This window comes from Vidua chalybeata, chromosome 8 (assembly GCF_026979565.1).
Source record: "Vidua chalybeata isolate OUT-0048 chromosome 8, bVidCha1 merged haplotype, whole genome shotgun sequence".
NCBI classification, from domain to species: Eukaryota; Metazoa; Chordata; class Aves; order Passeriformes; family Viduidae; genus Vidua; species Vidua chalybeata.
Window position 1 is genome coordinate 25,893,835 of NC_071537.1, and position 10,222 is coordinate 25,904,056.

The 10,222-nt window shown below is 35.1% G+C and overlaps 1 protein-coding gene and 1 long non-coding RNA gene across 3 annotated transcripts in view; one reads left to right on the forward strand and one right to left on the reverse strand.

The window, feature by feature from the left end:
- NRG3 (neuregulin 3) overlaps positions 1-10,222 on the forward strand; it is a 344,543-nt gene that overhangs the window by 181,658 nt on the left and 152,663 nt on the right. The gene's annotated exons all lie outside the window — the stretch shown is intronic.
- On the reverse strand, positions 7,985-10,135 carry LOC128791643 (uncharacterized). Its single transcript, XR_008432103.1, has 3 exons — positions 10,039-10,135; positions 9,341-9,375; positions 7,985-8,312 (listed from the first exon to the last, which is right to left on the reverse strand). It is a non-coding gene; the product is annotated as an uncharacterized LOC128791643 (long non-coding RNA).

Here is a 10,222-nt window from a genome sequence, read left to right on the forward strand (position 1 = left end):
TGTGTTTTGAAGGTCTTCCTGAAAACTAAAATTACTTCTTTGTTTGTTTGTGGTTTTTTTTTTGTCTTTTTTTTTTTTTTTGTCTTTTTTTTTTTTTTCCATCCTCTCAGATATTTTATTAAAGGTCAGAACAACCTTCTAATTTCTTAACACACCAAACCTTTGTTCTTATTACATTCAGTTTCTTTACTTGGTCTCTCTGGATTCACAGGTCAGAAGACGTATAAAAGAAAATAAGTTATAGCATGTATCAAGAAATCCAATCCATCTAACTGAAATGAATGAGACTCTCATTTTCTCCCTTAGTGAACAAGAAGTAATGGCTGCATATTTGTTGTTCATTTCCATTGAACATCAGGTGGAATATAAATGACAAATGGCCAACTTCTGGTATGTACCAAAAATTATGATAGAATAACTAGACCACCTTGCATTTTTTGCACTTAACTTCAGAAGTGACTGGCTTGATTGTGTCTATTTGAAATTCTAACTTTAAGAACAGTCTTAAAGTGATAAAACTGAGCTGGGAACTGAAATGGCAGAAAGATGACACTAAATAAAGTCGTAGAGTATTTCTGGATCCAAATTACCTCAGAGTGCTCTGTTAGCTTGTAAATATTGCAGGTACCTGACCTTTGTCAGTCACTGAGAACAAGGAAACTCTTCCACTGAGCAGAAAATGGTGACAGAATCTGTGGACAGGTCTGAGGCTGAAATTGGAGCAAGTGTTTTTTTTGGCACTTGGCCACATTTTTAAATCACCAACTCAACTCTGGTCACCTGCAGAATAACGAAAGTCCACCTGCTGCAAAATGGATAGGTCTCCCCCATCCAAGTAAATGGGCAAACACACATTTTTCAGAAAGCATGCAACTTTAATTCCAAGTTTTCGCTGAAAGAAAAATGCAGTGTTTTTGTCTTGTTTTAAACAGTGTACTTTATTTCCATTTTGTATCAGCATCATCCTGCAATTCAGTCTGGGACTGTCCTTAGATTTGGATTTGTTTGTTTGCTTTCTATTAAGCCAAAGAGTAAATTTTCTTCTTTCTATTAAAATAGTTCTGTGCTGTGACATCTTTTTGGAACAGAGAATTAGTGGAATGATAAAAGAAACTCCTCAAAATATTATAATGTGTGAATATTAGTTCTGGTTATTCTTCTAACAGAAACAAGGATGTTAGAAATGGACCAGATAGGAAATGTGTAATTACAGTAATATATGTTTTAAAAATTGTACGGGATTTTTTTTTCATATTTTGGTTCCAGTCGTGCTCTTTGCATGTGATCCATACAGCTGTATGGATACAAAAGTACCCATGTGGATCTTAATGCCCATGGAAAGCTGGTTTGTAAGATTGGCACCCTGATTTGCATGTGAAAACCCAGTGATTACTGTCAGAATGCTGCAATCAGGGATGCAAGCTGGAAGTTCCACCGTGTCCTATATAATTTCAACTTAGAAAATTAAGGTGCTATGTATATGTACTTTTCATGCAAAAATTATAAATAGGTATTGCAACTGTTCGTTGAAATTGTTAGACCAAAAATTATTGAACAGGCCTACAGGTTCTGGGGAAGAAATCTGCTTGATGAACTCAGCTTAGAATTATTTCACAGTTTTAATGATAGATAAGTTTTATTAAGTGTGTGGTATGATGTTAAATGGCACTGTGTAGATTGGAGAAGTAGATGAGGGGGTGGATTCCAGTAATGTAGAAAAAATCTGAGGTTTACAATGACAGGTGAGTCAGAGCAGCACTATTCTGGTGATATTATATATAGCCTCTTTTGAATTGGTTATTGTACTCATCTGTAAAATTTTCATTTGACAAATGCTGTCTGCCTTGTAGATGTTTGTCCAGGAAAAAGAAAAGAAGACTTGTAGAAGACTTCAGTTGCCTATAAATTCATACTAGTGTTTTCCACTCTTACTGATTCTTCCTCCCACCTGCACCCACATTGAATCAGCCTTTAATCTGATTTCTTTTCTGCTACCTTAGAAACAAAAAAAAAAATGCTTTCATTTTTGCCCTGTGTTTATGTATTAGAAGCATTTCTTTAATTTTAGATCTCTTTCCATGCAAACACAATTTAGAGGTCAGCTTGGCTGTTTGTGTCAGAATGCGTGTGCACAGGCTTTCTTAAATCTGAGGTGAAATATATATGTGGATACATAGATTCTAAATCTCATTTTGCTTGTAGGCAAAATAAACTTGTGTAAATCAGATATTCTTTTAACTTGTAACTTCTTCATTGCAACTATGAAATTTTAAACCTACGGTTAGCCGTTGCTATAATTACTTTGTTAACTGGTAAGATCAGACTTCAGTGCTTCACTGCAGCATTTTCAATTATCATGACTTCTGTTTTCAGTTACAGAGTTTGCACCTGGATTGCATTTAATTGCTTTAGCTCAGACTGTCTGACTACCCCAAAAGAAGTTTGACAACACAGAAGGAAATGCTGAGATGGAAAGACCGCTGAATAATTACTTTTTAAATGTTTGAGATTTTATTTTTTGTACATTATTTTTTAATGCATTCCCACAGCATAACTTTTTGCTTTAGGGCATGTTACAGTATGTATTTATAATGAGACTGACTGTGTTCTTTCTTGCTCTGGTGCACATGATTCCAGTGAAGTCAATGGGCTTATGTGAGACTTGCTAAGATAATATTCAGACTATTAATCTTTACATTAGTCTCACGTGGAAGAGCAGCTAATATTTAAGACTGAATTTAAGGTTGTTGCTGTAGGTTCCAAAGTTATTTTATTCTCTTGTTTCATATTTTTCTCATTTTGCCCTCTTGCTTATTTTATTCCTTTGGAAAATTATTGTTTCTGAATGTTGAAGACAATCAGGAGTAGAATTTATTTTTTTTCCTGGATATGTTAATATACAATATGAATTGTTATTCATGCCATGTACTAAGTCAAACTCTGGAGAATTTTTCAAAGGGATTATGTGGAGTTAGATTGGAAGGGTAAGGAGAATATTTCAAGACAATCTTCCTGCAGGGTAAAAGGCTCAGTGTGAGATTAGATGTACATTATTTGTGTTGTTGCTTGCTCTGGGAGGAAAGTAAAAGAATCTTAATGCAGAGCTCAAAAAAGGAAAGTAAGCCAAAAAGTGAGTAAACACAAGTTGTTTTTCAAAAGGTGTCCCTCTTAGATGTCTCTCTATGCAGAATATCAGTCCAACAGGATATAAGAGAATTTAGCACCAGCTCCAGTTGAAGATTAATTAAAAAATCCCTTAGTTAATGAAGCTTGTCTGTTATGCATTGGATTAGAGGGTTCATTGCTGATGGCACACTGTAGGCAATAATTCATGGTGAATTTTTTTTAGCTAAAGCTACATGGTCAAACTCCAGAGATGGCTGAGTCATTATTCAGAGAAATTCTCAGGAACACTGGACTTCTGGAAGAAGGGAGAGTAAAGGAGGAAGATGGTTCAATATTAAATCATGTTTGCTGTTGGTTTATATTGTAGGGAAGAAGGGACAAGGAGGAAATGATGGCAATATTGTGTGGATATTTATAAAAACCCAAAAAAGTCAGAACAAGAGTGGAGGTTGTTCTGAGGAGGTCAGAAGAGAAGGAAACCAGTAACAATAACAAAATTTTAAATACTCAAACTTTGTTACCAGTAAATTGATAGAGTGCTGTCTTTGGGACTGGAAAGAGCCTTACCTGCTGGTGTTATGTATCCCTTCTTTTATACAACTCCTGTTTGCAAATATTGTGATTTTGAATAATCATTTAAGAATATATATATATATATATATATATATATATATATATATATATAAAATCAGCATACAGTGCTTTTGTAGAGGAGTCAGAGAAGTCCCAATTTGACCTGCCAGCTGTATCATGCAGTGTTCAGAAAGGAAAATATTATAGTCCTGCTGTCTTTATGACTGGCTACTCTACAGATTGTGCAGAATTTGGAAGACTGCTACATTCATTCCAGACTGATAGGCCAAATGAATAATACTCTATTCATTTGTGGAAATTATTTTTTAGTATTTACATTCAATGGACAATAAGAATGTTGACCTTGAATAGAAGTGTGAAACACCCATCAGTTACTATTCAGAGCAAGTAACTTGGGAAAATGCCACAGCTTCCTTGTTTAATGAATGAGACTGAAAAGTTTTGAGAAGTACTGTACTTCTCAAAATAATACTTCTTGTAGCTGACCACTGTGCTCTTATAGACACCTTTGTACAAAGTGAATAGGAAGGAAACATACTATTAAAACCAAAAACAAATCCCCCTGCCACATTTGTCAACTATAAACATATCCTAAAAGGTCTATTTAAAAAGCTGTTCTAGAACAGAAAGGTGATACACCTACTCATTTCACATCATTCAGATAGAATAAAAATAGAAAACTGATTCCTTTCCAGTGCTGGCTTAACTTCCAGTTTTTGTTTTGGTTATCAATTAACAATGCCACATCTTAAAATACCTTAAAGAAAGTTTTCTTAAAGTGATTTGCAGAAAAAAAGTGTACTGTTGATGCCACGTCTCTTATGATGGGTTGTGGTTAGATTTGCTTGTGCAATGTTATTAGGGGATATGCTTTCACTAAGTCCAAAGCAACAAAATAGTAGTTCAAAAAGTTTCTTTGCTTGTATAAAATAATTTCTGTCGAGGGAAATACAAGTCCACAGTCAGATAGCTAGTTAAATTATTTTCCCCTTTATGCAAGGAACTATTTACTTTAATTCTTGACCTGTTGTTATGGATGAATGTTGTGAGTACTGAGTTAGAAATCCTCCTTCCCTTCTCTGATTAAATCTTGTCATTTCTCTTTTTTTAATCCCAAAATATTTGTCATGTCTTTTTCAGCAAATATAGTAAACAGTAAAGCTTTAGCCTTCAACAAAATGCTTTCCATTCATGGAAACCCTTATGGGAAGCTTAAATTAGCTGCCCTTACATTACATTCTGTTGAAATGCTCTGAGCCAACATTGCATAATATGTTTTCCAGTATCTCTGGAAAACTCAGTTATTATTATAACTTTAATATCAAACAAAACTCAATGCCTGTGAGCTCAGAATGCGTAATAGCTAAATTTTGTGGATTATTTTAGAGTAGCACAGGTTCCAGATGGAATAGTCCTTTTTATCTCTACAGATTTTTTTTTCTTGAATATAAAACATTTTATTCTCCATAATTTTTACATTATAACTTTTCCGTGATATTTTCATTAAAATGAAGCAGTTGGCAAATGGACTTTTCGTCAGCTCATTCTTTATCTGTTTTTTTTAGCTGAGATGACCATAAATCACACTTAATTCAAATGCAGTGCTGCTCCCAGTTTCATCCTCTCTTTTTGCTGTTTCCAATTAGGAGGCTTTTGCCTCATTGCTGTGATAAAACTGAACATCATTGCATTTCCTCAAAGAAATAGGTGTATGCCATCAGCTTTACAGCATTCAGCTGAAGTGTTGGGGCATGGAAGAGATGAGGAAAGATGGAAAAGAGAGTCGATGATGACTTGCTTTTGATGGTTTTGTCTTAAGTTGTCACCAGTCTCTTGCCTTTGGAGATGAATTTTGTTTAAAGCTCTGCACAATTTCTGAAAATATTCTAGCACATGGAAAAAGTTTGGGTTTTTTTTTTGTTTTTTTTTTTTTTTTTACAATTTTTAATGATTTTTCTTTTGTAAAAAATGTACTCTAGTGTCATGCATCAATTATATAGGCTTCTGAGATGGGAAGGGGAAAGGAAAAGGAAAATAAGATGATTCTGAGACATTTAAATAACCTTCTCAAAATAACTTTTTCCCTGAATAATGTTTCATTATTTTCTTCTGACCTATATAGGTTAGAAGCAAGAGCCACGTCCTAATGGAAAAAGAAGCATTGTTATTTTTCTAATGATATGAAAGTATGGGATTTTACAGGCTATCTGTTTAAACTGCTTGAAAGATTTGGGTGAGTGAAAACCTTTCACTGAGCCAGACAGGCACAGGTCCCATACTGGGGGTGCTTTGGGATTAGATTGCACTTCCTCAGGATGAGATAACTTGTTAAAGCTGCAGCACAGCTATGGCTAACCTGGACTAATAAATATTGTACTACTGGGCAGTATATTTATGTTTTGTACTGTTAATTGAGGAGAAAAGCTGTAATAAGCTACATAAGTAAGAAATGTTAGACTTCTATTATAATATGGATTCAGAATATTTCAGATCATAACCTTCACTTGGTCTGTATTATCTTTCTTTCCCTCAGTTTGCAACCTGGCAAGAGATAAGAGCTTTACCACCCACCCTGATGCAGTTTTTGGTGCATTTTCTTTTCAGCTGTGAAATGATATAAGGCTGCTGAGAAAGTGGACTTCATAAATTTAAAGCACTTTTTCAATAATCTTTTGGATAGGGAGTGTGTGTCCAGAAGTTTAGTCATTTTAGAAAATCAATTCAAAGGATTCCTGTGAGATGGCTGCCCATCAGAATTTTTCATTTTTTTATAATTTTCCTTTATTTTTTATCTATGTAGTATAATTTCTGATGCATTCTTTTCCAAAATGTTAGGAGTGCTGTTTTGCAATCACCTTTGAATCCTGACTTCTGAATATTTTTCTGAAATAGTGTATCTTCTGAAATACTTGTATCTTTACCCACTTCTCTTGGGGAGTTCAGTTTTTTGGAGTTTTTTGGTACACTGGGACTTTAAATATGCATAGCTCCTGTACTGTTTCATTATATGGATTCAGGCATTGAGAGTTTGATGCCCAGTCTCTTACTGTACTACCTGCACGTACAAGCAATTTTTAAATGGTTTGTAATCTAGTTTTGTTGTTTTGCTGTTTCCATGCTGAATTCTGAATCTTATGTCATGTTTGTTACTGAAAATAATGTTTATTTTCCTTTAAGACTGCAAGTGGAATGGTGTGGAAATCAGTGAAACTAATGATTCACAATATCAATCTGGAAAGAATAAAACACTGACTTGTTCATCACGTTCTATTTCATATGATTTATCTAAGGTTTCTTCTCCGTAATTTTATATATCTTACTATTAATTAGATTATGGAGTATCCAGATATGGAAAGCACAAAAGTTATAGAAGAACATCCAAAAAAACTCTGATAAGAAAAGATCAGGTTAGTTAAATAATAGCACAGATTTGTTGGGTTTTTTTTGTTTTGTTTTGGGTTTTTTTTTAATCATCACAGGTGTGAGAGAATGAAAGTGAAAAAGACCATTTCAGGATGAATCACTCAGCAGATATGATGCTATGGTATGCTCTCGCCCAAGTTTTCTGATTTTTTTTCATTAACTGGAATTTGAGACCTTGCAGACATGAAGTTTATGCAGTTTGTTGGGGATAGCAAAAAAGAAATTATCAGAGGTGCCAGTTGTCTTTTGCATGAAAAAGGAGTGAGCCAATTCCTTTGAATGAAGGGAATGAAGTTTGAGGCTGTGCTGTTACTGCTGGTGAGAGGAGGTGGAAGGGTATTTTCACTCTTGAGGGCACAACTCACATTATTTGCAAATGCCCATATCACCTGTGTCTGTAAGGGACTGAGGTACTTGGCAGCTTAAAATATTAAGTACTGTTCTATTTACAGTGTTGCTCTAGTGTATTACTGGCTAAATAGCATTGTCTTCTGGGCAGAAGGGACCTGGGAGTGTGCTAGAGCAGCAGTGGCAGCAAAGCCCCAGAAAATAAGTGATTTATGCAATTGTCCATATTAAAGGCTGAGCAAACAGCCTGAGCAGGTTCATCCACCATGGCAGCAGTGTCTGCACTCTGGAGTGTTAGAAAAACCAAGCAACCCCTCCTGCTGATGAAAGCTTAGGCCAAAAGGGGTTCATGCAAAGTTTCTCCATTCTTTCTGCCTATTCTAAAATAGTAAAAAGAAAAAAAAGTTAGTGGGTAAGGTGTGAAAAACGCCAATCACTTGTTTTAAAATTTTAAAAGTTTAATAGTAATAAAATGGTTATAAAATGAGGGTAATAAGAATTTGGACGATCAGCATTAGGACAATAAAAACCAAAGAAATAAGAACAGTCCAGGTGCCTTCCTAGGGCAATTAAGCCCCGAAAGCACACACGCTAACAAAGGTTTAACCCTTAAAAGCAGTAGCTTGTTGCATGTTCATATATCTCATACATGATGCATAAATTCTTTTCAAAAAAAGGGTGTTCTCTGGTTATTGTCAGCTTCTTCTCCTTAATCCTGGTGGCTCCTTAAAGACGGAGAGGAGGTGGAAGAATCTTTGTCTTTCCAATAAGGAGGCAGTAACTCTTTTTTTGGGGATTTAGGTGTCTTGTTGCTGTTATCTCTGTGAGAAGAATTTCTTGATTATCTCATCCCTTTCTTGAGCTAGTTAAAAAACTATCTTACATCGCATAGTTTCTATTTTAACATCATGTTGTAACCTAAAACTATATCTACCACAATAGTTAAAAAAGGTTAATACAGTAATACTAATTAATACAACATAACACATATAGTATTCCTTTGCAAAGAACCAATCATATAATATGCACTTTTCACATAAGGGATTTAATTAATATTCTTAGCTTTTTAAACTTGCCATGAATTTTTATTCACAAGAAGTTTCCAGTCCCTGAAAGGTACTGAATGGAGACTTCTTTTGGTTTTGAACTTGTATTTGAACATGATTACTCAGTTACAGGTTTTTCCAGTTTTCTGGTGTTTGAGTGTTTCATTTGGAAAATGAATGCCCCAGTCTTGCCCCGATCTGAACCTCTGTACAATGGAAATCACATTCAATTACTTCATTTTTGAAAGTTAGCAGATTTCTGAAACATCTGTGGAATAATTTTGTCACTAAAATATATTTCTTAATGGTTCAAACAAAGGTCTTGTTGGAAGTGAAATCTATGGAACAAGTAAACTCCTCAGAAATAGTAAGTTCATAGTAAATTTGAATATTGTTTAGTTGTTGAATTGCCAGGTTCTGCCCCAGCATTCTCTCTTTGATTCCTTTATAAAGAAGTAGCACTAAAAATGTTACAGTAAGTTGCAGTACAAAAATATTAGATAGCAGCATATGTAGCAGTAACGTTTCTGTGTTGGACTTACATGAGTATTTTCCATTTAATTTTGATTATTAAAGTGGTAAAATTACAACAAACAACAGTGACAATTGGTATACAATTGTATACATACACACATTTATATATATGTGGATATATGCAGGCTTACACAAACAGAATTATATGCTAGAATATATCAGGAAAGAATAAAACCTGCTAAACATATGGAAAGAGTGAGATGCTTCCAATTTTTCCTCTTGTGAAACCTGGGATATAAATCTCTACTTTATTCAAGTGCTTCACTTACTTGAGTAAGTAGAATTGTGCCTGAGAATAAAGTGCCTGAGAAAAAAAAAAAAAACAACAAAAACCAAGTTTTTTAATCTTCCTCGCAGTTGTTAATCAAAATAGAGAAATTAACAGTACTTGTTATAACAGTTCTTGAAAGAAGTATGGAATATATTTATGAAATTTAAAGGTGCATGAAACTTTCTAAGTAATTTAGGATTATGTGCTATAATTAATTATATAGAAAAACACAATCTTGTTTCATTTCAGAATCCTGGTGAAACTTGAGAGCATTTTGTTCAGGGAAGTAATTTTTCCCTAAAGAGTGGAAAAGTGTTTGCTTTGTTTTTAAATAAAATGTTACTATGTATCAGATGAGCAGCTGTCTGAGAAAATGCCACTTTTACGTGCAGATACTAACTCTCAAATAGATAATCTGAGATTTCCACAGCTTTTTACACGGGAAATCATCACTTGGTTCCTTCCACGTAGCCTAAGTCCTGAAAACAGAAGGAGGTAGACACAAGAAAAAGTTGCCTGAAACACAGGCAGGAGTGAAGTGGTTTGGGGTTTGCTGGGGAAGGAGAGTCGCCATCAGCCAGAGCAGTTTTGTTTTTGGCACTGCCCTGGTCTGGCTGAGCTGGAGCTCATTCTCACATCGCAGCCCTCCCTGAGCTGCTCTGGTGCTGTGCTGGTACCCAGAAAGGTGCTGCTCACCTCCCAGTGTTTTGGCTCTGGCTGAGCAGTGCTGGCACTGCAGCAATGCTGCCTCTCCAGCATTCCCCCCTTGCCTGTGGGCTGGGGGTGGGCAAGATCTGGGCAGGGGCCATAACCAGGACAGCAGATCCAGCTGACCAAAGGGATATTCCATGGCATTATGATGTCTGCTCAGCAATAAGAG